This window comes from Falco cherrug, chromosome 5 (assembly GCF_023634085.1).
Source record: "Falco cherrug isolate bFalChe1 chromosome 5, bFalChe1.pri, whole genome shotgun sequence".
In the NCBI taxonomy this organism is placed as follows: domain Eukaryota; kingdom Metazoa; phylum Chordata; class Aves; order Falconiformes; family Falconidae; genus Falco; species Falco cherrug.
Genome location: NC_073701.1, coordinates 19,096,424 through 19,123,552, shown reverse-complemented (window position 1 = coordinate 19,123,552; position 27,129 = coordinate 19,096,424). Strand labels below are relative to the sequence as shown.

The 27,129-nt window shown below is 39.8% G+C and overlaps 1 protein-coding gene across 1 annotated transcript in view; it reads left to right on the top strand.

Annotated features, from left to right (window-relative positions):
- SOX5 (SRY-box transcription factor 5) overlaps positions 1 to 27,129 on the top strand; it is a 602,225-nt gene that overhangs the window by 133,644 nt on the left and 441,452 nt on the right. Inside the window, exon 3 of the mRNA XM_055711618.1 lies at positions 13,001 to 13,063. The gene's annotated coding sequence lies outside the window, so the exon portion shown is untranslated. The remainder of the gene's footprint in view (positions 1 to 13,000; positions 13,064 to 27,129) is intronic.

Here is a 27,129-nt window from a genome sequence, read left to right as displayed (position 1 = left end):
TCAGGAATAAAGCTCTCCCTTTGCAGAGTTGCCCTGTAAATTTGGGCTTGTTTCGTTGTATCATTTTAAGGTTTTCTAAGTGAACTCCTTTGCAATCAGGTCTGCTTTGGGAGTTCATTTTTTTAGGAAGTATAGATGGGAAGGCAGTTTATTTCTTTTGCTGCTGCTTTGCTGTGCTGGCAGCCTGCATGGTGTATGGTTTTGAGGGCCAGTTGAAACTAAACCGCAGTGTTATTAGCAAGATGTTTTCACCTTCCTTTCATTCTCAGCTTCCCTGTTCCCACCAAGCCTATTATACAGGTTACAAGTATCTTATGGCAACTTTTTTAGTGTTGTGTAAAACCACCACAGGCCTCCCAGCTGCAGAGCTTTGTCAGGCTTTCAGCTAAATACTGCATCTCTCAGGAGTGCAACCTTCTGTCGACTTTGAATGTTTAGAGTTTGTCTGATATTTCCCCCCTTCTTTCCTCTTACCCTCCCTCTTCCCCACCCTATGAGCAATGACCCCCTTTAACTAACGAATTAGGAACTGCTCCTGCAGTTGCAATTCTCAGTTCAGCACTTGGCAATGAGAATCAAACCAGGGCTATTTAGTGCAGCGTTAAATGGCCCACCACATTAGCCCCCTGGCATGCTAAGCTATTAGGTTGTTTTACTGTTGTTAAAGTTACATTTGTTAGGTGGAGTTGCTGCTCCAACAGAAACTTGTAATGTGGGAAGAGACAGACAGCTCGGTGTCTTGTGGATGTGTTGTGTGGCCACAGGAGACCACAATTTTCCCCTCTCTCCATGAGGCTATTACAGAGGAAAGTTTTTAGCTTTGTTGTGATGGAGTGATATCAATTGACCATTACGCAGTGGCATGGAGTAATCAAATAATTTGTTGTTGCTTACCTGTTCTTTGGTCAGCTCTCTGCTGGGTTGCAGGAAGGTGGCGTACTCTGGCAGGGAGCCTCCAGCACTTTGGGAGCTCCAGGTGTTACCAAACTTTGCAGACCATGTCCTCAGCATCATGGGCTCGGGCTGGTATGCTCACGTGGTTCTCAGGGCTCCTCACTGCGTCTCAAGGGAAGAGCAGTGCATGGAGTCATTCCTTGTTTGCAGATGCTGGCCTGATGTAAGGACTTCTGAACAACTGTGGCTGCACAGCATGCCCCCAGAAGCTCCTCTAGCCGGTGTACTGCAGCACAATGCAGCCCAAGAAATGGATCTTTCTCAGAAATCCTCCAAAACTCCCTTAAAACAGGCTATCATGGATGAAGGATTCACAATTATCTGCTATGAGTGAAAAAGGGGTATTATTTTGATCTTGCCATCAAGGCCATCTTGAAGATCCTGAGCACAGTTCCTATGGTTGTAGAGGATCCTTATCACACTGGGAGGAAGGATTCACCCTGGCCATGAACTTAATTTACAAAATGAACTAGAAGTTATATGCACCTTTGGTTCAGTAAAGCGCGCTTGACTTTCCAATGCTTCTTCTGGGTCTTTGTCTAAAAATAGTATTGCTGGTCTGCTTATTTAAGGAGCCTGCTGTCTTATACTCTGAATGAATATCTAGCTAAAATATTTAAATATATGTATAAAAAAATAAAAACTGAGTTAGAGTGGAATGCATAGCAGAAAAACCAGAGGCAGGGCAGCAAAGGGAATGATTTAGCATTTGAGCCTCAAATACTAGTTTGGGTCCTGACAGGGTCAGCAAAGTCTTCCATGATCCTAATTTCCCTCCAGCTCACTAAGGGTTTTATAGAGGCAAAGGAGTGACATCCTTTTTGCTCTGCTTAGGCATCTGTGTTCTGTGGAGCCAACTGTAGGTGCAGGAGTTTGCTCAGCTTGCCTGAGTGATGTGTGTGTGCATTAGTTTTTCAGTTTTTTGGTTTTGTTTATGTTGCAGCGATTTTCATCCTCTCTGCAGCAGCAATACTTCTCCATTGCTGGATACAAAGACCTTATAAAGCACTGAGTGATTCTTTGGGGCAGGAGGGGGAACCAATGCACCGATGTGAAGTCTCATTGTTTTATTTGATTTAAGCGTAATAAAACGGGCAGAGCATTCACAGTTAAGGCACCCTGTTGCTGATGTGACTGGGGTAGACAGGGTCCTCAGCTGCTATGCAGGGATGCTAGGATGTGCCACAGTGTTTCAGAGAGAATTCCCCTGCAAAAGGAAGCATGTGCCAGTATTATAGAGTGCTTGTGCCAGCCAGCTTGCAGGGTTGATATGGCACTTGGCGTATTGGTAGTGGCTGCCAGTGTGTATGGTGGAAGAGAAGGGAATAGACAAGAAAAACACATAGGGATTTAAAATAAAAATGTAAAATTATTTGCTTTGTGCCATATGGACTCCAATATTTTGACAAAACTAAGGCCAAAATTAATCATGCCAGGTTAGAGTTTTAGTTCAAAAACATATGTATAACTGTCCCCCTGAGTGTTATTTGAGATACCGTTTTCATACAGAAAAACCTTAACCTTTTCAGTTTCTTGTTCGCTGCTCCACCCGGATGAACTTTTGGTATTGTATGAAAGTTTAATATAGCTTTTGCATTTTTTTTTTCTTCCCCCTTTTTTTTTTTTTTTTTGTAGTTTCTTAGGTAAATGTCAAAGATTTTGTTCATTTGCTTCTCAAAATTTGGTTTGGAGGAGTTTATATTCTTTTTCTTTGCATGGAACGAAATGGATTTTAACAAAGCTTTCTTGTGCCCAGGCTGGACCATTTGGTCAGAAATAAAGGGGGAAGGGATGATAGGATGAGAGAGAAGGAGTAACCAGGACTTCTAGTAATGGTTGGAGAGCCGTTATATGAAAAGTGGAAGTCCATCATGCCTATCCTGCTTGTCCTGACTGAAATGCTGTCCCCACTGCACCTGTAGCATAGGGATTTTAAAGTCTGGGATTTAAGTTTTGAAATATGGAATGTGGCCAATCTGCGGATTTTAATTTAAATTAACCCTTTTGAATATCTACAGTAATATGACCTTTAGCACAACGAAAACCACCAATTTTTTCACTATAAGTTTTTCATCAAGCACCCAGCATCTTGTTATACCCGAGAATATTATTCAGGCTTACCCTGTATTAGGTCATTATTGAACAGGTTTGGCTATGCACTGAAGCACAATACTGCGCTGCGCTAGTTCCTGTTGTGGGCACTCTGCTTCACCACTAAATGTGCCGTATGGAGTCTAGCTTAATCCACTTCAAAAGCAAAGCTAAACCTTACAAAGGCACTCCTGAACAGGAATAAGGATGAGTGTGGAGTGGAGCTATTCTGCATTAGTTTTTCAGGGCTGGTTTGTTATGTACACAAGTCCACAGAATGACATCAAATCTTGAAAGATCCAGTTTTTATAGAGTTCGGGTGTGATTGAATCGGGTATTTTTGTTCATCCCACTATATAGAGATGAGATGGATATGAAATTCAAATATAGATCCCTATCTTTTTAAAGTTTGGAAATGTTCAGAGGCAGGATTTAGGCAATCTTTAATTCATGTGAATGTAAGCAATACTATGACTATCTGAGGACAGTAAATATATCTCTATCTGTGATTGATCTCAAGATCAGCCTATGTATTATCATAAAGCCCCTTCTTCGAGAGCAGGAGGAGGTGGGTGGAAATTTGAAAGAACAAATTTAAGCGACTGGTTTCCTTCACTCTTAAAACCAAATAGTGAGAGAGGAATAAAAGAGGCCCAGTTTGGACGATAACGAAACATTGCTTTGAAGTTCTAACTAGATTGCATTTCTTGTTCTCTGCTGTCGCCTGTAAGACTAAAAAAAAATTGGGCAAGCAATTATTAGTATATAATAATGTATGTTCAAATAGCTTAAGGTATTATGAAAACAAAAATTCAAAAGGCCAATATACTGACAGTTAAAATTGAAGGGGCAATAGGGGGGAACCTTCACAAAAACAGTATGCTGATTGCATGCATCTACCCTGCTGAGTCAAATCTTAAATAAGTTATACATGCATAGCTGTACCAGAGCTGAGAAATAAAGCAGTTTAAAATGTTCCTGGTTCTGTGCTTTAGGCAAAGCTTATATCCAGTCTGTGTTCTTAATGCATCAGACATTTGGTCTGCTGGTTTGGGTACCCTGCTACAGCAACTGGGCAGTACTAGATGCTTCAGAGTGCAGTGGAAAAATCCATCTTCGTCCTGTATCAGATATAGGGAGAAGTGTGGATGATAAACAATCTCTTTTGATTCTTTGATAAGGAATCCCTTTCGCTCAACAGCACCCTCCCCTCCCCCCCAGTCCCCTCCACCCACTTGTAAGAAAACCTGATGAAGTATTGAAATGTTGCATATTTGGGTAGAGTTTTTTTTTCCACAGAAACAAATTTATCCATCCAAAAATTCAGTTTCTAAGCAGCTGAAGTTCTTCAGAAATTTGGGTCAAATCCGATAAGCAATTTCAGCCAAAATAAAGATGAAAATAAAATTCTGAACTTAAAATGGTTCATTTCAATACATATGAAACAAAGCATTTTGATTTTTTGGGATTTCCAAGAAGACTCAGTAACTTACGTAGCTTAGTGATGAGGACCGATCACAGGCACATAGGAGATCCATGTTCTTATCTTTTTTCTTCCTAAATTGAGGAAAGGTCTTGAATGTAGTTTTTCCTCTTCTCAATTTCCATTCTTAGACTATATATACATACATGCATGCATACGTGTTCATGGATGGAGATACAGAATAATTCTGTAGGTTTGTGAACAGGGTGATTTCTGTGAAAACAGGTAGCTGGCATCCACTCCCTGTACCAAGCAATATTTAAGTGCTTATGCAGAGCTTTGACTGGAAAGACTGGTAAGTAGATGCTGATGTACCACTGGTTAGGGCAGATATTAGGATATGGTGCACACACAGATCCTTGCTCTAAATCACATTTAATTTGAATTCAGGTCCTCCTGATCTTTGTGAACACTTTAATCCCTAAGATACAACGGCAAGGAGAGTTTGGCAGCATCATCTTGTTCACAGGTTCTACTCTTAAACTGCAGGCAGCACCTTCTTTTGCCTAGCAAAAGTACCCTTAAGCCATAGTTGTTTGTACAACTCCACTTTCTACAGTGGAAACTAAGGTTTGGACATAAGCTGGTGGAAATAGCTCAGAAACATTAAATGAACATTAACAGATTTTGTGAGTTTCTGGGGATCAAATCCCACTTCCTAAACATCAACCATCCAATACCCACATTAAGCAAATGAACGAAGAAATTTTTATATACTACTCAGGAGGTAATGCAGCTTTGGTCTTTGGCTAACAGAATCAGTCAAATGACTAATTGTAAACCTAGCACAAGAGGATGTGAGTGAAGCACACTGTTGTTCTAACTCTTAACTATACTGTCATGAAACCCTTGTTCCACCAAATCCCCTTCTAAAGCTTCAGAGTTGAATCACAATGAATAAGAGCAAAATCTGGCCCTTGCTTTTGGCATAGTATTGCTTGCTTGCTATCTTTTTATTGGTTTTCTTTGCTGGAATAACTACTATTTGAACATATTTTAAAAAGTGTATTTCAGCATTACTTAGGTACAGAGGCTAATGTGTCTAGCTTCCAGATAGCATATTACCATTCAAATACTCTGTAGATAAATTATATTTAAAAAAAGGGAAAAAAAGAAAAAAAAAAACCAATCCAAAAACATTTCAGCTTCTGACTCATTCTAAATGGAGACTTAGCTCTTAAGTAATCAAAATTGCTTTGGTTGTGCATAGCAGCATTAAAAGCCTTGTCCACTAATTGAGTGAAGCGGCTCCAGTGAAGCAGCCTTGCCCCCTCATTATGTGATCTTGCAAGTGCTGTTTGTCATCGTCGCTTGCTGGTCTCAATCTAACTGTACTGCTGGTGCAAATTAACAGTAATTCGTTATGACACGCTGTGTCTTTCCAGTGAAACAACAGTATGGATCTTGTACCACCCCACCCTTCTCTCCTCCCCACACCTCCCAGATCCTTTTCCCACCTCAAGGTATCACCCCGACCTAGCCTTCTAACTCCTTCTAAATAACTGGTGTGTCTGGGTGTATTGTGGTTTGACTGATGGATAGCACCCAGTGCTCTTCTGCTGACACATTACAGAGAAATATGTCAAACAAAAGGCAGTGCTTGCTTGTGGCTCAGGCAGTCTCAGTGCTACTGGAGGACTTGTACTTCAGGGGAAAGCTGCGTGTGCGTATGGGTATGATCATTCACCACCTTCTGCAGCTGAAGAATCCTACTGCCAGCATGCTTCAGCAAGCAGGAAAGATCAGTGGGTAACACTTTAAAGTCAAAGTTGGCTGATATATGTGGAGTTTTGATGTGTGATTACTGTACTTAAACACTATTGGTTATTATTAATTTAGTAATTTTTTACTCCCATCCTGATTGCAAGAAATGGCCTTAAGAAAGGAAGCATTAGTTGGGAGCTCAGAACTGAAGAAATTCACGCCAGGTTTCTGTGTCACTTTGTGACAGACACTTATGCTCCCTTTAATAATAATCTCTACTTCCTTTTACATTACAAACTGTATTATGAGGGCTGTCTCTTGCTTTACATGTACAGAGAGGTTCCTACAAGGCAGTCCTGATTTCATCTGGGGCTTTAGTCCCAGATTCTCAGCTGGTGGAAGTTGGCTGTGCGCCACTGAAGTCATTAACTGTGTGTGAAAGGTCTATGGCATATCATCGTCGTTGTTTGCATTGCTGGAGAGAGGGATCTTCAGCTGGTGTGATCTTAGCACATATCTTAGAGAATTAATGTCTGATTCTCAAAGATACGCGGTCTTTTCTCAGTTCCATTATTTTAATTTAAAACATTTTAAAAATTATTTTTATATATTTATTTTCATAAAAAATAATTTCATTTATATTATCCATATAAAAATATTTATACATCTAGTGGGGGAAATTGTTGAAGTTATTTTCTGAACGGTTTTTAGTAGATTTTTCAGTTTAAAATCATCCCACTGTAATTTCTCATTTTAAAAAAATTGGGGAGGAAAAAAAAAAAGGGAAGTTCAGCTCAAACCTTAGATTTTTTTTTTTCCAAAAAAAAATTTTTTTCAAAGAATCCAGAATGTATTAAAGTCAAGGTGGTGGCTCCAGGTTCATCTGAACTAATGTCAGGCACTTTTCTGAGGTCACTAGATTTTGAACATTGTCATCTGAGCCTGCCCTTGTAGTCAGCACAGAGATGCTTTTCAGCGGAAACATTTCAGCCCCCATTAGGCCTTTACGACCCTTAGGGCAGTCTGTCCATCTCTGCTGGAGGGATCCTGGGCTGACTGTGTTCTTAACCCACGGAGCTGAATTTAAGTTGGGTTAGTCATCACTTGCCGACAGGTCATTGACTCTGGAATGAATTTTTTTTTTTATTGATACTAAAAGGTCCACAAGATAATCTATTATCGTTGAAATATAATGTAGGCTCATCTACAATGCTATTCATCAGTAACGAGGTTAATGTCATTACCGCTGTTCCACAGATGAGAAACCTGAAGCAAGGGAAATGACTTGGCAGAGGTCAACCAGAAAAGACGTGTTTCCACCCACACCCCACTCCCCCAGTCTTGTGGTATTTATTAGGAGAGACAAAAAACAAGGCTTTCTCTAACCTTAAGTCCTGTAGTCATGTTTTCTATGTTTGACTTTCAGCTAAATGAGTTCTTTCCCCAGTGGATTCAAAGCTTGAAGATGTGATTTCTAACAGTTCAAAGCCAAGTAAATAATCTCCTACAAGACCTGGTGTATAAAATGTTGCTGTACCTTACTGCTGATTACATGATTTTGGAGTTTTGGAGTATGCCTGACAACAGCACTTCCAGAATCTACTGCATCCGAAAATATCTGTCATGGTTATATGGACTATTTCATGCACAAGATTAAGGGTAAATATTTTGGAGGCTCTGTCCCAGTGGCAATATCATAGAAGAGGAGGAGGTCAGACTTCTGACCACGGAGAGGAAGGGCCAGTTGCCGCCTTCATGTTCCACACTGCACCCAGTTGGCAGCACCAACACTTAGTTAATGGGTTTAGTGTAAGCTCAGGGATCTCTGTGTTGTATCGAAATAATTTCTCAGCCATACAGCATATATGTAACTGGTGATACAACCAAAATGACTGTTAGAGATTCTCCAGGATCAATACTAGAGGTAAAAATGAATAGTCTATCAAATGATTTTGGGAAACAAAATAAATCTTAATCTTGCTGCTTCAGAAAGGTAGAATTGTTGAGATATTTAACTCTTTGCCAAGTGTCTTACCACCTCTCCAATGAAAGCAACAGCAAAAGTCCTAACTGATTTCAGAACTGCAGGATCAAGCTCCAGGTGTTGCAGGGCACTTGAATACTCAATACAAGAACTTTGGGTTCTTTGAGCTGGGGAAAAATATCTTTAATTTCAATTATCTATAATCATTTTTTATTAGAGCTTTAACTTGCTTAAGTATAATCAGGTAGCTATTGTAAAATTTAAATGGACGATGATTGTTATTTGATAATAACAACTTATATTTATATAGTGCTGTATATCCCAAAGGGATCCCAGAGGACTTTAAAGACTCAACAGTAAAACACCCAACAAAGTAAACATTAATTACAATTACACTATTACTAGAAAATATGAGGATATTAAAAAAACCTGGCAGTCTGTGGCTTGCTTCTGCTCTCATTTGAATTCATTAGCCAAGCTCACCCAGAGTGCAAATGGATTATTAGTGGTTCTGCCATATCTGATTTAAGAAATTTTCTAAGTATTGCAGTGAGAGCAAAGCAGGGTAGAAAAGGGTATAAATACCCTTCTGAGTTTGCTTAAAAATTCAGCTTCACTCGTGCAGGTTGCTTAAGTGGCATGTTATTTTTGAACTCTGTTGAGCCACTTGAATTCATCATCCCTGTCTTGTTATGGTGGTTGTTGCAGTGTGTTAGGCTCTGTGGGGCTGGTTCCTTGTTAGACAGGAGGAAGCTAATCAGGTTATCTTCCAAATGCCATGTGCCTACAAGATCAGAGTGGGAAGTCATATAGTGCTTTGTACGATCGGTTCTTTTTTCATACATAAGCCTTGAAATAGTTTAAACTTCAACCCCGTTACTGCCATTCTTGGGTTATCAATGTTAATAAGTCAGAGGTGAACAAAGCAGTTTATACCTCTCAAGCTGCTCTTCCAGGCTTTTGTAGATTCAGGTTCAAATTTCTTCACTGAAAGGGTTGTCAAGCCTTAGAACAGGCTGCCCAGGGAAGTGATTGAGTCACCATCCGTGGAGGCATTTAAAAGACACATAGACATGTAGCTTAGAGATATCTTTAGTGGTGGACTTGGTAGTGTTAGATCATTGAGTCCTACCCTTTAACATTAAGGGTCTTTTCCAACCTGAATGACTCTATGATTCTAAGTGTCTAGCTTGGTACTTTCTTTCCTTAAATGCATATTGTCAATGCTGAAGAAAAAGATGAAAGCTTGAGGGATGTTAATGTGTTCTACTGTAGCATCTCAGATAACGGTACCCTGAGACTGCAGGTGGGAAGTGGAAAACCAGCAGGGACTTCGTGGGCAAATTGTATGAATACAGTCCCTGCCTTTGAGAGGTCACTATCTAGGACCTGAAAAACATGAAAATGAGAATCCCAGTATTGTTTGGGAGGGGCATTGCTGAAGTGATGGGAGTGCATTCGGAGTAAAGTCTTGATGACCATGAAAATACAGCCAGGAAGCTGAATGCTGGTTTTGTGGATGATGAATATAGGTGGCTTTCTTTGTGTTGTTTCTTTTCTAATATGTAATAAATTCTAGCATAATTCTGAACTATTTCTAGAACCCCTGAAATCTTCTTGGACTATAAAGTTCTAACTGTTGAGACAAGTTGCTTGTTTGCACTTGAAGACAGATATACTGCTACTATAAATTTTGGGATGTCCGAGAGAGTGTGTAAATTACTTTTTCTTTTCTTTTTTTTTTTTTTTACTAGTTTGCAAGAGTTCTTGCCCATTGAGATGGTTCCATTTTTGGTTTCTGAAAATATTAATTTTTCCTGGCTTTTGGCCACAACATATGAAAGCAGTCTACTTCAAATAATTTCTTCTTAAAATCATAGTTCTCTGTCAGTCTCAGAGCTTTTCTTTAGTTTCTGTTTTTACAGTCTTAATCATTGTGTGAAAGTTGTTTGCCGACACTGTCTTGTTTTTCAGATTTGTAATGAAGCATGAGGGATTTTTACATTTTGTGGTGAAAGTTTTGCATGGGTTTTACTGTAAACCTTTCACAATGTCTTTAATTTATTTATTTTGGGGAGATGGAAGAAAGGGAAATGGTGACTTACAGTCAAGTTTCCTGCTCTGTTTCCTCTGTGCAGCAGATGATGACTCTGTGCCCAAGACACAGAGCTCTCATTTTTGATCATAGGTACATGCATTGGTGGCCTATTTACTAACCTGTAATCTGCAATAAATTTGTTGTAATATAGTTAAGAGCCTAATCTCTGAGCAAAGTTGGGAAAACTTGCTCAAATAAATATCCAGGTAGGACCTTCTGGAGTTCCCTTCCACAGTGTTTTGGATCATACCTTTCTGATCCTGCTACAGCCAAGCATTGGGAATCTGAACACATGTAACAGAGAAGTGCTGTAAAAATGTTGTTTCATTCTGAAACTGTATTTAAGAATAGGTTGAATAATAATAATAATTATAATAGTGCTTGTGATCATTAGGCTTGGAATAGGACCCAAGTATTTTCAGTCATCAGTGATATACAAACTAACAGAAGAATGCAAAGTTGGGCAGTCTTTGTGTGTCTGCTGTGTTTGACACAACCCTGTTATGAATGCACGTATATGATTCACCTTCCATATGGGAAAGGTGTAGCTTTCCTTTTCCTGCTCCACAGCATTTTAGGAAATCTTCCATTTGTTCTGGTTAAAGTTGCCTTATGTTTTGAAAATTCTGGATAGATCCTATTAGGAAAGAATCCAGCTACGGACATCATCTTCTCTGAAAGGAAATTGGTATTATCTCTTAAAGAGACTTTTTTAAAATGAACTTAAAAGGAAAACTAAACCTGCCTTTTTTTTTTTTTTAATAGATGGTCTGATTATTAGTTGGAATTTGAAGACTGAATTTAGTAGTTACTAATCAAAGTCTACCTGCGGGAGCAGGAACTAGGTAGAACCTCTTGTTTCACTTATTTAAACATAAATCTCTATAATTTGAGATAAATAGTATTTCCTCAGGTTATTAGTAGTGGTCTTCTCTCGTCTGTATCTGTAGGTCACCTACTAAAAAGTGAAAAAATGCATGCATATATGGGTGACAGATGTCACAAAACATGAATAGCTTTGCTGCAGATATCATTAGAAATGGGTGGATTTTCTGGACTAAATATGGAAGTGAAAGGTACAGTGGATAGATTTTTTTTTTTTTTTAACTTGTGATAAAACCAGGTAATGTTCAAGTAATTTGAAATCCCAGTGGAAAGGACTTAGGTACAATGTGATAATTGCAGTGATTTGTGAAAGTAATAAGAAGTAAATAGAAGGTAAGAAAGATTAGCTCAAGTCAGAACTTTAATTTTTATTAAGGTTTGTGTTTTTAGAACAGAGGCAGTGTGTACATAAAGAATAGCAATGCATTAGTGAAAGTAGGTGTCTGAAAGAAACGAGTCTGTGTTTGTGGGAGCATGAGACTGTTGAAAAGAAACTGCTACTTTCACACTGTCACATACAAAACTGACAGTGAGCCTAGCAATGAAGTGTAGAGAAAGTCTCTGTTGTTCATCCAAGAAAAATAGTGCATGTCTCATAGTATAAATGGCTCTGGCTTTAGTTGAATTTAGGTTTTGTAGCACTTGGTATCAGTCTGTAAGACTAAAAGGAGTCATGATCTAAATGAGAACATGAAAGTCCTGGTATTTCCTTCTGAAACCTTTTCTCAAATATCTCTTAAAAAACACTTTTAAAATGTTGAAGAGAAGAACTAATCTCAAGAGTGGGAAATAAGTAGGAATTATTACTGCAAATTCTATAAAGCGTCTCCTTTGTATGTTTATAGCATGCAGAAAAATATAAATAATAGCTGATTAGTAGTCTTGACTTAGAGCTCTCTGTTTCCTCCCCATATTGGATAAATCTCCTACTGATGGATCAAACATTTAATCAATCTACTAATGGGGCCTTCAGCACTATAGTATCTGAGTGCCTCCCAGTGTTGGAACGCTCAATAATGCTTGGTGTTTCTCCAGTTACTCTGTACTCCTTAATTTGATTTTGTTCTTAGTTACACTGATGTAAATCTAAAACTACTGCATTGATTTTGATGGAGCAAGCCAGCATTTAGGAGCCTGAGCAGCAGAATCTAACCCTCCTCTTGCAATTCCCCAGCTGTTCTTAAATTGTACTAATAATATTTCTTGGAGTTATTAATCTGCTCTCTCATTTATTCTCCCTGTTCCTGCTGCATCTTTTTTCTTCTGCTGCTTTGGGGATGATCCAAAGTCCACTGAAATTGCTGTCAGTCTTTCTATCAATTTCAGCTGACATTGGCTCACTTTCCCACTTGCCCTTCCCTCTCCATTTTTGCCCCTCTGCAGACCTTGAAGGTTCCTGTGTGAGCTTGTGTCCACCTGAGTAGAGACTTCTAATTAAAGTTACATGTATTTCTACAGTTCTGTGAATAAGCACCTTGCTGTACTGGGATCCTAATCCCCATATTTTCCTTAATATCCATTGCTTCGTTCAGTTTAGTTTTCCTCTAACGAGATTCTCCCTCTCCTCCTCATGCTGCAGACCTTGCTCTCAGGTACAGCATCTCGTATTTTAGGGGGGAGCTTTGCCAAGGGCCTGACCTGGGTTCTTGGAGAAATGAGTGGATAAACCCCACTTATTTCCTTGGGATTTTTGCTCAGGATAAAACGTTGTAGTGAATATGAAGAGGTTTTGAATGAGATAGTTGTGGTTTTTCCTTTGATATATATATTTTTTTCTTTTCTTTTCCCTGCCTGCCTTCAGTGTTGGAAGCAGAAGAAAGTAAAAAGAGGAGGAGTTGAGAATTTAAGCTGGGAGACTTGGCAGGTAAGAGGTGTGTTTTCTTACTTGCTGGTGAGGCGTTTCTGGAAGTGCTAATGTGAACTGGCGGCAGGTTGGCTCAGCTCTGGGAGACAAGGTTGGCCCAGGACCTGTACAGTCAGGTTGAGCTCCCTGTTCCTCTGCAGTCTTTCTGTGTAATCGCAGGTGAAAGCTTCGCTTTGCTGGTTCCTCACCTGTGATGGGGCAGAACTGCTTCCCTGCTGCCGGAGGGCAGCTTGTGGAGAAATGCAGGAAAGGCTGGGAAATAATGGTCTGGTATAATATGTGGCAGCGTATGTGAACTACTTGGACAAAGTTGCCTGGTTCACGGGTGACAACCATGTTGTGTGGACAGCTGGGCTGCTGTTTGCGTTATTTCAAGGAATGTTTTACTGAGGTACTTCTGTGATACCTGTAATTTCACTGCGTTCTTTTCTTTGAAGGCTTGTTTGATTACTTTAGTCTCATTTCCTGTTCTACAGAGTTTTTAAATGGGGTGGAGGTGAAATACAGTATAATCAAGATGCAACACTTGCTTTCATATAAAAACTGTGCTGAAAGCACAATAAATAACAACTTTGGAAAGCCAAGCACTTGTTGGCAGAGAACTGCAGTTCCTGAAGACGGTTCCTAAGGGCTTACTTGAGGCATATCTGAGGACAAAAGGCTTTTCTTGGGGACAAAAGTCACATTCAGGCTGCCAGATTTCAAACCATCTTCCAAAGCTTGAAACACTGGAGTTTGTTTTCAGAGGAAGAGCTCGAAGAATTTTAAGTGTAATATTCTTTAACCTTGTTCCTGGAAAAAGATGTACCATTTCCAAAACACTCAGCCTGAGGCAGTCGTGCATCATAGATAAATCAGCCAAAATGGCAAAATATTGGCAGTGTATGAACAACTGCAGGTAGTTGTTTAATCGCTTGTGTCAAGTAATCTTAATCATGGGTGAAGCTACTGATCCAGTCAATTATATAAACTGTCCTGCAGTCTTTCATGGGTTCCTACTGAGGCAAAGTTATTGATACATAAGATGTGCCTGAGTGAGACTGAGTGAGACCTGGCCCTGTGACCCTGTCTTAAAAGATGTAGCTCACCCAGACAGGGAGTGACTGTTGTATTTCTGCTTCTCTGCCTTTCCTTCATAGCACACTGTAGCAAGAATCCTTGATTCTTCTACCCCTCTTACAAATCTGTGAGAATACATTTAAAATTTAATATTCAGAGATAGAGCAAATGTAAATAACATCAAAATAAATTTCCCTGTTTGAAATTCTCTGCTAGGTCCACCTATTGTCCTTTGTCTGACATAGGGATAATAAGCTCCGTGGGGCAGCAGGTACCTCCCTTACTCACCTGCACAGCCCTGAGCATGGCAGCATTGTGTGGCTTTTTGGAGGGAGCTTCTAGCAACATATCACAGAAGAAATACCTAACCCCTATGACTGAGAGTTTGCAGGCACATGGAGCAAGGTTGTCTCAAACTCTGAAGTCAAAAGAAGTTCCTGTCTGATAAAAGAATAAATAATTTTCTAATCTGAAGTAATTTGGTCCCTAGCGCTTATGAGAAGACTCATCAATGCAAACTAAATAGCAGCATTGTAAAAATAGAATTTTAGTTGCAAAATTCTTAGTCTGAGATTAAAGTATTTGTGTTTTCACTGTGTATGTCACTAATAGACCTCTAACAAGCTGTACATGATGATGATTAGGGATATGTTGTTTGGTTTGGAAGCATTTTTTTTCTGGGTTTGGATGTTTGTTGTTTTTTTTAATTTGTGAGTGCTTGCTTAGTTTCTTGAAATTTTCAAAACCATATAATGGCATCTGTTTTTTGCTGTGAAGTTACATCATCTCCGAGCAAACCAGTGTGATACATCAGGCTGTTTCCTTATGTGTGCTGGGTCATGTGTTTAGAATTAAAGCTTAGTTTCTGTGCTTTTTCATTACAGTTTAGTTGTCTGCTAGGAACTGGTAGTTAAAGTATGGCAGAATTGAAGTAATTCTTCAGCCTCAGCCTCTTGTTTCCACTGTCTTTGATCAGGATACATTCAGCTTTCAAATATTTATAAATTATTTTTTCATGTGCTCCTTTTGATTTTAATAGCTGTGCCCTTGCACACAATAGGAATAGTGAGTGATTTCTTATTATAGTTCCTTAGCATATAAACATTGTTGCTATAAACTCTGATCAAATTTGGACTGTAAGTCCAAGTAATTATAGAAAGACATGGATCCCACTACAAAGAGTTTGCAGTTAAAGTTGTAACAAGTGACATGGAAAAGGTGGAGAAGACAGCTGTCAAATATAGAATGTTCATGTATATACAAACATAGGTATAGACATATATGCCCTTGTTTATCCCTGCAGTTTATTTTAACATCATATTAAAAAAAAAGACAGTAGAAAGATTAATCTATAAAAAAAATTTGAACCATGTGGCAGAACTTGTTTTACTGATGAAAATGAAAAGCAGCCAGAGATTGAAAGAAGGGGGATGCTGGTATTTTTTCTGGATAGGTTGTCTTAAAGTAATTAAAAACAAATTGTTCAACCTTTTCCCAAATAAAGTATAAGTTTTTATTACTTTTTCCTCTATATGATTTTGATGAGAAAGAGTGGGTATTGGTACAGTTGCAGAAACTTCCTCCACACATATGTGGTAAAGCACGATAAATCTGTAGTCTGCGATTTGGACACGCATTGTAGGCTGGAGAGTATAGCTCTATGAAACAACGAAAAGGAGTTTGTCTGAGGTTGTATGCTTACCTCAGATATTGTTTCTGGTTTGGTAAATAATATAAATGTTCAGGCATATTCTCGTGATAATCCCATTTTCTGTTGCAGATATAGTTTTTGGTCAACCTGAGAGTTTGAGCCTGTTTGTGTGGCAACAGTGGGAAGTGAGTTGGGAGGAATTGCTGTTACTGTATTACTTCCCCTCCAAAAAGGTCTCAAAATGAAACCAGCTGCTAAATTGGTAATCTGCAAGCTCACAATATTTGCATGCATTTCTGAGTGTGGCTGTGAGAGGGAGAAAGCCCTCGCTCCTGCACACCATTTGTTTTCTGTGTCATCCTGAACTTTGAGATCTGAATCTTTTATCTGCATGGCTCGCTTTAGTTCTGGTTTGTTTTATGCTGGTTTTTATAAAAATCCATCACTGAGCCTTGTTTGCAAGAGTGGCTGGTGAGTAGGTACTTCTGTGTGATTGATCATTAGACCCACCAGGTCTAAAGTGTATCATAATTTTGTCAAAGGAGCAAGTCCAAATCATACTGTGATGTTTTATTGGAGTGTTCACATGCGAGGGTGCCTACTGTTATGTCTTTGTGGATTTCAACTGCAAGAACTGTCGCCTAAGAAGGAATTAGGATGATTTTATAGCACTGAAGAGTGGGATAAGGTTCTTTCGTATCCCTTCATATTACACCCAGCAGTTGCTCAGGTAACCAAGAATCAGTGGATGACTATTCCCAGATGGCAGAAGTTAAAATCACGCACATCCTTCACTGATATATCCATGAAAATGGGACCAAACAGGAAATGATAACTAAGGGAGCTGAGTGCACCAGAAAACATGTGTGAAATGTCCTGTTTTGACAAGCAGAAACTTTTTTTTTTTTTTTGAGTTTCAATGCAACCAAAACCAGATTTTTTAAAGTCATCTTCATGGGTGTGGGTGTTACATTAGGTAGGATAGGTGGCAATCTCTTGTCTAAATATCACAAGCAATGAAAATCATGTGGCTCTAAGAAATATGAGAGTAGGTAACTGATCAAATGTGACCTCTTGCTAAAATCAGTGTTGCTAGGGCAGCTGAGATGAGATTGGGAAAGAGAAGGTGGCACTAGAGTCTTGGAGAAATTTCATAAACCTAGAAATACCTTGGGTCAGTCTGCTTGGGATCTGAAATTATAATCCAGTCATTTACATGCTTGATTCTGACTTTCTCTGTGAGCAAATCTTATATGTGCATGGCTGGGTTCTTGTTACTTCTTTAGGTCAGAATGCTCCTAGTATTTTTTCTGCTAATGCTTTTGCTTACTCTTTAGAAACATGCTTTTAAATCAAAAACACATTTAAAAAGCATTGCTAAATTGCTCCTGAAGATAAGTGATTCCTCTGCCTCCCTCCTATGAACAAGTTGGTTTTTATATTTCTTGCACATGGGTGGTGCACTTTGTGTCAGGTGCATCATTTTCTTTCTGAACACTGGATGATGGGAGTAAGGGATTCAGTAGTTAAAAGCTCAAGCAATTCATTCATGCTTCCCTGTGGGAAGTCTCGTTGCTGTTTCCAATCCTGATCCATGGGATCTAGCCAGCCCTGGTGTAGCTGGGCCAGCTGAAGGGCAGGGTTTCTGAAAAGCTTTGCCTTTCTTTGGCTTTGAGTCTTATGTGTGGGTGTTAACTTCTTGTTCTTTTTTTTCTGAAAGGGGAAATGCTCTTTATTTAGGAAAAAAAGTTCAAGGGCTTTATCTGGCTTCCCTGCTTTCTGTGCATGTTTAATAACGTTGCTTTCCACTGGGAGTGTTGGTCCATCTTACCTGGAAGCAGTGTGCACCTGGGCTGTTTTTCAGAGGTGACGAGCAAGTCATCTTCTGAAGCTGACATGGTGGTGTGGGTACTTCAGAACCTGTGAAAATCAGATAGTTACCATTTTTCATGGCTTTCCTTAAACACCATTTAAAAGTTAGTTAAAACTCAAAGAGTTCCAAAGAGCAGATCTATGGAGCTGTTAAGCTTCTCCAAAATACAGGGTCAATGCAGCAGACAAATCCTGCTTTCTGTCTTTGGCCAGTGTTGTGATCACTTACAAAACTCCAGGAAGTTTTTGTGTCCTTTTCTGCTTCCAGTCAGATACCAGTTCAACAAAGAGACCATCTCATTTAGCAAATTCAGTTCTGAAGTGCAAGTAGCATTTCTGGTGTTTGCTCATTTGAAAAACCATAGTTTTACATTTCTAGAGTTTTAATCGCTTTAAAGCAAAAGATGTTAAACACAGATTAACTTAACCATGTGAATAAGTAAGCATATATAGACAGAGATCAAGCAAATTAACTTACTTAATGTAAGGATGTCAGAGTGTAGAAGTGCATGTTTTTCATGTGAAAGGCTTGGTGGTGATGGAAAGGAGTCACCAAACCAAGCTGGACCCCGTGTTCCCGTGGGGCAGCTAAAACCTGCGCCCAGGGCATGTAACTGTGGCCGTGGGTGCAGAATGTGTTTGCTCCGTGGCTTTCCCAGGGGGAGGACTTCAGGTTTCAGTGCCTATGCTTTGTGGATCAAAGTGCATTTTGACTGTGGCTTCCTCTGAGAGGAAACAAGATCTGACAGAAAGTTATCTGGATGATTTGTGTTGGTTATCTGCCACATAAACTCACCACAGTGTAACTCAGCAGTTTTTATACCATTTCCTGATATGGCACAGGGAATGTCCAAGGTTGAGCGTGAGAGAAAGAGAATGAAGAAATATTGGGCAAGAACTTACAAAATAATTTCCTGTTGGGTGACTTGATACCAAGTGAAACGTCAGTGAAAGAGATTTCAGATTTGGTGGTGGTTGCTGCTGCGGTGCTTGTAAGCACAATTACAAGCTTCCCAGTTTGCCTGACCCATCGTCCTGAAATGCTGTTGCCAGTTATCATTAGGAAGCCAAGTGTTGCTAACATACTAAAATGAACAGCAGACTTCTGGCTCTTCAGTATCTGGACCAGCTCCCAATATTAGGAGCAGGAGTCAAATGGCCATCCTTTCTCCTGTGCTAACACACATCCCGCCATTAACAGTCTGAAGGCAATTTTAATAAAATACGTAGCCCTGCTGAGCTGGTCTCAGAAGATAAATAAGCAATGTAGAAAAGAAGCTTTTGTTTAAAAGTAATTATTTAAACTATGCATTACAGGTAATTTTCCTTTACCAGTAAAGCAAATGCTATCAGAATTTCAATAATAGCTTTGTGTTATTTATCTAGATAACATGATATTGTAATTTCCAGGAGCTTAAAATGCTGTTTTATTTTCATTTGTGTCAAATATAAGGGTAAATGAGACCTGAATATATATAAAAAAACCAACAACCATGGATTTTGTATAATCTTCTGAGAGCAGTATTTTGTTTTCCAACCTTTTCTAGTAAAATAACAATCTAATGATAGTTACATAAAGTGTGAACTTAAAACAGTAGGGTGAGGAGCATCTTATTTTCTGTTTTGTGTAAACATGCTGCATTTCACAGTTGACAGAAAACAGAATTCTTTGAAGAGGTTTGTCAATAATAACTGTAACAGCATGGTAACTTTATAATGTACATGCATGTGTAGCCAAACGCTAAGTGCTTCAACCCATATCTAGTTCAGAAAAAGGAGAGGTGTCATTTTTTACCCAAGAGATTTTTCACTTTCAAAAACTAAATAAAAATCTTAGCTTCTATGTTGCTTCCTCTTAGCATTATTTCTACAGTGTAAACCTCTCTAATGATCACAAAATAGTTTATTATGAGATAGACAAAGCAACTAAGGGAGGAAAGGTACTTTTTTTCTCTCTTTTTTTTTTTCTTCTTTTTTTTCCCTTGAAGTAACATCTCAGTATCAGGTCTTTAAGAGGATGGGCATTTTGTTTCAATGAAAACTTTTATTCCTATTACAGATATTTTAATAGTTTCCATTTCAGTTATGGATGAGGGATGGGTTGCTGCTTGGAGAGCTGACAGCTGGAAACCCTCCTGGTGCAGCTGAGCCCATGTGAGGTTGTCCCCTCTGACGCTTGCCTGCAGCCTCCGTTTCCAGCCTGGAGCCCCACAGTGTGCTTTGGCTCCAAGGACGTAAGGCAGGAAAGATGCCTGAGTGCATTAAGGGCAGTTTGCAACTCAGATTTAGACCTAAATTCTGCCCAACGTGTAATGTAGTGTTTTCTTACTGGATGTCTCTAGGCCTTTAGAAATGCCTAGCCAGTTGAAAGTGGAGGCCCAGGGATTAGGTGGATTTTTAGATCATTTACATCTGGCTGTAGTCTGTCTGCACCGGAGTTTCCAATTACCCAAAATGGAGAAAATAGCATTCCCCTACTTCAGAGAAGATTTGTGAGGATCAGTGTGTTTGAGATTGTGACAGTAGGATATATCTGTAACTCACATAGGTAATAGATCAACTTAAATACTTTTAATAAAAGTGGGCACAATAATTCATTGCTCTGTCACAGGAATATTGTGACGCTTAGTGTTTGTGATCTATGTGAAAGAGGTTGAGATCTTTTGATTAAAAAGTGATATTGATATAACTGTGTGAGTTATGAGCATGCCTGCTTCCACACTGAATTTACTTCTTGGCCTAGCCAGGCTGGAGTTTTAATCTGCAGTGAGCAAAAATGGTTGTCCCCCGTCCAGAACGTTTTGCCTGTTGCAGGCCGCGGCAACCCTCGCTCAGCTTTCTCCCGTTCCTGCTGTTTGTGGGGAAGGATGGCACCGAGGCAGAGGGCAGGGCAGGCAGCTGGTGCCAGGCGGGGGTCTTGCTGCTGAAGAGCCCGGACGATAGCAAGGACTTGGAGCTGGCAGGCAGAAATCAAAATGCCACCCCTTGGCTGCAGAAAGAGCTAAAGATTTGTCTCCAGCAAGTGACAGGCGCCAAGGTACTGTCGCCCGTTTTCTAATTTTAGCGGGAAGGCTGGCAGGGATCTTACCTAGACAGACAAGCGTTGTTTCTGCCCAGGCCGATCTGTTGGCGCGGGTCCTGTTCCAAATTGCTCGGCTTGGTGCCTCCCCAGCTTTCAGGAGGTGTTGTGCCGGCGAGAGGGAGAGGGGAAACCCCTACCCTTTTCTCAGAGGGCTCGTGAAACTTCTGAACCTGCTTGAAGACAGTAAAAATCATACCTTATACAGCTGTCTGTAGGAATGTTACTAGTTACACAGCGATTGATTTACAAAGCCCGTTTGAGGTGCCGGTGGTGGCAGGCGTGGTTGCAGGCGTATGAGAAAGTCCTGAGTGTCCTCTTGCCTGGTGACTTGGGTGCGGTTCCAGTCCAGAAGCAGAAGTGGCTGGGGAGTCCACTGAAGGGGAAAGAGGGTGGGTCTTCCCCCCTCCAAAGCGACTGGGGCTTGTGTGATTGTTGTACAGCGTTTTCTGTCAAGTTACTCTGTTTTTGACGTTTGGTTTTGGAAATAAGTGCCTAGAGAAAAGGTATGAAGGAGTCTGAAATAATTTTGTCTCCTCTTTTCCTTGATTCACAAGTCACCTTCAACGCTTAGAGGCTGTGCTCTGTGATGCATCCACCTCTGCCTCCTGCAGAGCGGTGTGATACTCACAGCATTGCTAGAAACTTCTGCAGTAGGGAGCTGGTTGGCCGTTTCCAGGATGGGCTTTATTGGCACTCTGAGTAGCCCTTTCAATGGTTTGAGAGCCCTTTAGAAAGGTCAGCGTGGCTCAGTATGGCTGTTTTGCCCTTGGAGAAGTCAAGGCACGAGGGAGGGACTGCAGAAGGTTTCAGTTGCAGAGCCAGAGGTCACTCCTGTTGTGTGGTCTGGTGGTGTGCTTACCTCTCGCAGCACTCTCCAAACTAGCCGGCGGCAACAAGGTCTTTTACCACCACATACCAGCATACTCTTCATGCCAGTCCTTCTGCTGCCTTCTCCTAGTCTCTCCTCATCCAGGGCATGTGTTTTCTCTCTCTCAGTATATTATCAATGTTAATTAACCCAGCTTCATTCCTCTACAATTCCTCCTTTTTTTTTTTTAACATTTCATACCTTATGTTTTTAACAATCATTACAATCTTTTTACAAATAAATTTTTTCATACAGTCCTCTATAATTCCTGTGTGCGTGCCCATGTCTGGTGGTGTACGTACCCATGCCTGCTGCTGGAGGTTGCTGGAAGAAAGGGGCCCTGCTCCTCTGGCTATCTGGCCCGGCCGTGCACTCCCACAGCTCTCCTTTGCCTGGCACTGGGCTCTTCTGCCCCACTATGAGCCCAGCCAGGAAGTTGAGCTGGCAGAAAAATTACATTAGGAAAAACTGAAACGTTTTCTGCTGGTTTAGCTCACTGAACTGGTTCCTTGTGGGCTCAGACAAATGCCAACAAGGCACTGTTTTTGTACAGTGTGTACAGATTAATTTGTCACATCTTGAAAATAATCTGTAAGGACCCTGCAGCTAGTAGTATAGCTGCGTTTTTGTTCAAATAGCCAATATTCAGATATAATCTTAAATTGAAGAGAACCTATTGGCATATATTATTACCATACTATTAACACTAGCTTTTATTGACGTGTTTTTCATTCTTGTAATAACATGGCCAGTATTTAGCTATTCTGGGCATTACGTAAATAATAATTGGGAGTATCCTTTTATCAAACGTGGCTGAAGATGGACAATACAGAAGAGTTGATATTTACCATATATTTCAAAAATCATTTTCACCATCTCCCCTAAAAGCTATACTTGCTCCAAGCACATCTTGCTTGATGGAGTATAAATTCTGCCATTTTGAGAGGGGTAGTTTTTATTTATAATTGTGAATGTGTTTAGCTGCATGAGGCTGTCAATCAGTGAGACGAAAGCCCAGTAGGATTATTTCTGTAAGTGGCCAATTTCCCCCACCCTTTCCCTCCAAATCAAGGACAGATGAAAGGTCATGATTAAAACAGTGATTTCTATTTTTTCCCCCTAAATTGTAAGTAACAGTTTGCAACTGTTTTTTACCAAGATGTCAAAACTGTATTTGATCTTAGGGAAAAGGGGGAGGAAGAAAATTATAAGTTCTTCAAAATGTTGGCAATTTTCCAAATGATTGTGTTGAAATTTATTTTAATTATTGTACTTGTGTCAATTCCTAGCAGGGGTAAAAGGGGGGGAAATAATTCAGTACAGTATTATGCAGCTATGGATTAAACAATTAATGGTGAACCTCTGTATCCTATTAGTATATTTGAATTCATTATTTCAAAGAATTGTTTTATGAGCCAGTGTCTAGTGGAGTTAACCATTTATTTTATAGTCAAAACAGAACTGAAGAATAATTGTCTTGCTGAAGCACATCTCTATGTATATGAATCTATCCAAGGAATTAACCTGAGACAGCCAGATAACTCAGAATGTCATTAGGAACTTATTTTGTCCCAAAAGTTTGGTTTTCTTATCTGTGGTCAAAGAGCTCTGTGTCTGGGAGGATTTTGGCAGCTGTTTGGTGATCAGTGCAACAGCTACCATCCCTAAAAGTGTTGAGGATTTTGGCGCAATCAGCATTTCCCTGGAAAATATCTCAGTTGGCATTGTATGTGGTGTTCTTCTTTTGAATATGTGCTAACCGCTCACAAGTCAGAAATAACACTTCTTGACTGATTGTGGCATGTAGATAATTGCCAAAGTAAATACTTCTGTGAACGATCTGTGGGGTTGATCTTGTGTGTAAGATCTATTAACAATGGCCAAATAAAAAGACATTTTCAAGAAGTACCACAGGACAAAATATCTAAGCACGTGAGGATGTCACTGGTGCTTCTTCTTGCAATTCACATTAGAAGTGTGCTAAGACCCTCATGATACCCTCATGGAAATTGGGCCAGATGAATCTTCATAAATATTATTTATGTTAAGCATTTTCTTCTCAAATTAGGCATGAAACCAAGATGCTGTCTTCAATTTTGTTAGGTAATATGTTTATCTTGATAAAGAAGGTAAAATGGGTAATACTCTAATCTCAATGACTTCTGGTTTTCCATTTAGTGTTTTTTCTGTCATGGTATGATTTCCTTTCTGCCTTGAGGAATCCGGTGCCTTTGTAATGTGTAATAAAAAGTGTGTCAGCTTCCACCACCACAAGGGATGTGTAATAGGATACTTACTCTATCCCTGGTGATGTGAGTGGTACAAGTAATACTGGGTGACTTCAGCCTTCTTTGCACTACTACACAGTTAATCCACAAACGTGCATTGGGTGGACTTGACTATTTAAAGGATGGACAGTGAAGTGAGTTATTTCTGGGTGTATTTTATAAGTGCTGAAGTCCTTTCCAAAAAGGGTTCTGTGTTTCCTGTGTTTGATATGTATGTAGTTTTTATGACCTTTTTTTTTTTTTTTGCCATTTCCTTTCATTCTCCGATGCTGAGCTATTGTGAGTTTTAAATTGAAGAGCTTCCTTTTTTTCCCATTTTCATGTGAACAGATGAGCAGAAGGTGATGTTGCCACCTTCCTTACAGACTTCTAGGTTGGCTATGAAAATTGACTATTGTTTTTGGTTGTGGTTTGGCTTTTTTGTTGTTGTTGTTTTTTTTTTTAACTATGCAAATTCTTCATTGGTAGTCAGCTTAAATTACAGGCAAGATGCTGAAGCAACCTCCTAAGTGTCTGTGGTGCTCGGTGGAACCGACAGTGTATTCTGCTGCACTTCTGCTGCATGCTGTTCTCTTACTTTCCACTTCTGGGTGAGTCACATAAATATCTAGTGCCAAGCTGTAGGACTTAAGAGTGTAGCATGAGATAACTGTTCTCAGGATTTCTGTAAAACATCAAGGGTGTTGATGTTGCATAGATGTGTTGCTGTGAACTGTTTATCACTGGGTGCGTTGCTGGGGAGGAGGGGTAGAAGCAGAGGTGTTGCCCAGGCTGGTTATGAAGAAGGGTGCTCTGTCATTTTCTTCTACTTTGGTAGGCTGGATTCACTAAAAATAAGGCGTTTCTTGGCTTAGTTCTTTTAAACTTGATTTGTGTGTCAACCTCTTCTCAAATGACAGAATGGAATTAGGGGGATGTGGAAAGGGAGAAGTTTTGGGTGCCATCTGAGAAATACTATTTCAGGGGCCCTAATTTTCCATTGTACAAAGACAGTACAAGCCAAAGGTCAGCAAGACAATTGATGTCAAGAAAAATGTGAATATGGTGTTGGGAACACTTGCAGAGTGTGCCTGTATAAAAATATAAACAGTTAGCCATTTAAAGGGATGAAAAGAAGTGGAAAAAAGTAAATTTTTACATTAACAACCCTTCCCTTCCCTTTCACTACAGGAGAGGGGAGGCGGGGGGTGGGGGTGCGGAAGATTTGTTTCAGAACCTTTTCTGGAACTCTGTGAATTGATTTATAGATGAGGTGTGCTATATACAAGAGCTTTTACTGGCTGCCTTGCCAATGAATTAGTGCCCTATTCTCAAAAAAAAAAAAAAAAAAAAAAAAAAGTTGGCACTTTCTTTGCAGCCATCCTAGGCTTCCCTGGTGCGGAAGTCAAATGTAAATTCTGGCTGAATTGGACCCTTATGGAGGTGGTGTTCAGACAGCCTGCGAGGAGAAGAGAAACCATTCAGGTCGTGGGCCTCTTCATGCTTCAGAGTCCTTCAATCATTGCTATAATTCTCTGAAAGCAAACTAATAAAACTTCCTATTGACTTGCACTTGTGTGTGCTTTGAGCAGTTATTTACAGTCTACCATCAGCAGATTAAAAATCAATTAAAATCCATAGAAACAGCTGAAGTTACATACTCCTCTTTGCCGGTAAAGATTTTTTAAAAAGGTTCTACATTAATACTTGCTGCTTGGTATTACTGAAGATAATGAATCAGATTTAGGCAAAGTCTAAGCATCTTTCACTCTACAGGTCTGTATATCTTTAACTTTACAGAAGACCTGCTAAAAACCTCTTATCCTCTGTGCCTCTTGCCCTCTGTAGAAATAGGAGAATTTATGCAATTCATTTAACTGAAATGGAGATGTTGAAAGCTCTCCAATACTATCATGATGGATGCTATTGCAAATGTGTAGGGAAAACAATAATCTTAATGATAAAATGATAAGTTTAACACCAGTACATTAGAATGAAAAGTGAATTTTAGTACTGCTAATACATTAAAATAAAGGAGACTTTTATTTGTGTTCCTGATTTTCCACAGAAGCCCCGCAGATTAATTTGGTTCCAGCCCACAATTCAGGGGGAGGCTGTGTGGTCTCAGGGAGGCGGCGCTGGCTGGGACTGCAGAGACCCGGTTCTGCCAGCGACCTGCTCTGGGGGATTTTGGAGTGTGTGGTTTGCTGGTTTTTTTTTTCCTTGAGTTTCCTCTCCATCTGTTTGCCTCCCATTCTTTGCGAGTCTAATCTGTTTATACCATTAAATTCTCAAACATAGTGCTTCTTTTTCATTTCTTTATAGGTATGTGCTTCGAAGACTATTATGCCATTGAATAGTCATGATACTTGTTCTAATATGTTATTCATGTGTAGATTGGAAGGATATAATCTACATTTCTAATTACTGGTTTTATTCATCCTTTCTGTTCCATGTCTTAATGCAAATTTTATCTTAAAATTTATAGTAACTAAATAAGCCATGACTTAAGTGCATTGCCATGATATTCGGGTATCGACCACAAAAGTCAGTGCCAATTATACTAGTAAGACAGAAAGCCTAAGCACTGCGAAACTGGGGGGGGGGGGGGGGGGGGGGGGCTGGGGGAGGGGGGAGTGTGTGTGTGTGTGTAAGGATGCATAATTAAGATAACTTGTGCAACCTTAGTATAGTCCTCTTGTGGGTATGGATGTTGACAGACTGCTGTATTTGGTATAACATCACAATTCTGTTGATGGGAGACTGCAAAAAAGCCAAAACCTAGTTGCTTTATCTGAAAGGAGTCTGAATAACATAGACTAAACAAGGCCAGGCTTTTACAACACATACTGAAAATAAATAAAATATGAAATAACTGTTTGTTAAGCAAGCAGAATCTATCCTGCGGGTGACATTCTATGAAAAAAAAAAGACTGGCATGATGTATTTATAGACTACCATAATATGTATGCACAAGACCACCCGAATTAAGATTGCACCGTCAACTTAAATCCTGCAGTTCTCTCTTTGAATTCTTTACTTTGCAACCTGAATAGTGTTTATGTATATGTGTGTGGGGAAAAACAGAAATGTCACCCTGTCCATCATACGTACACCTCATTGTTGTCCTTGTGAGAACCTTGCCTCCAGCTGCCCTGATTTCTGCCCCACTCTGCCTGTAAGAGTACAGCTATAGCCCTCTCATCACCCTGGAGAGAGGGAGAATTGTCAGGGCGTTGGGGAGAGAGAAAAATTTCTGTTTTCTCC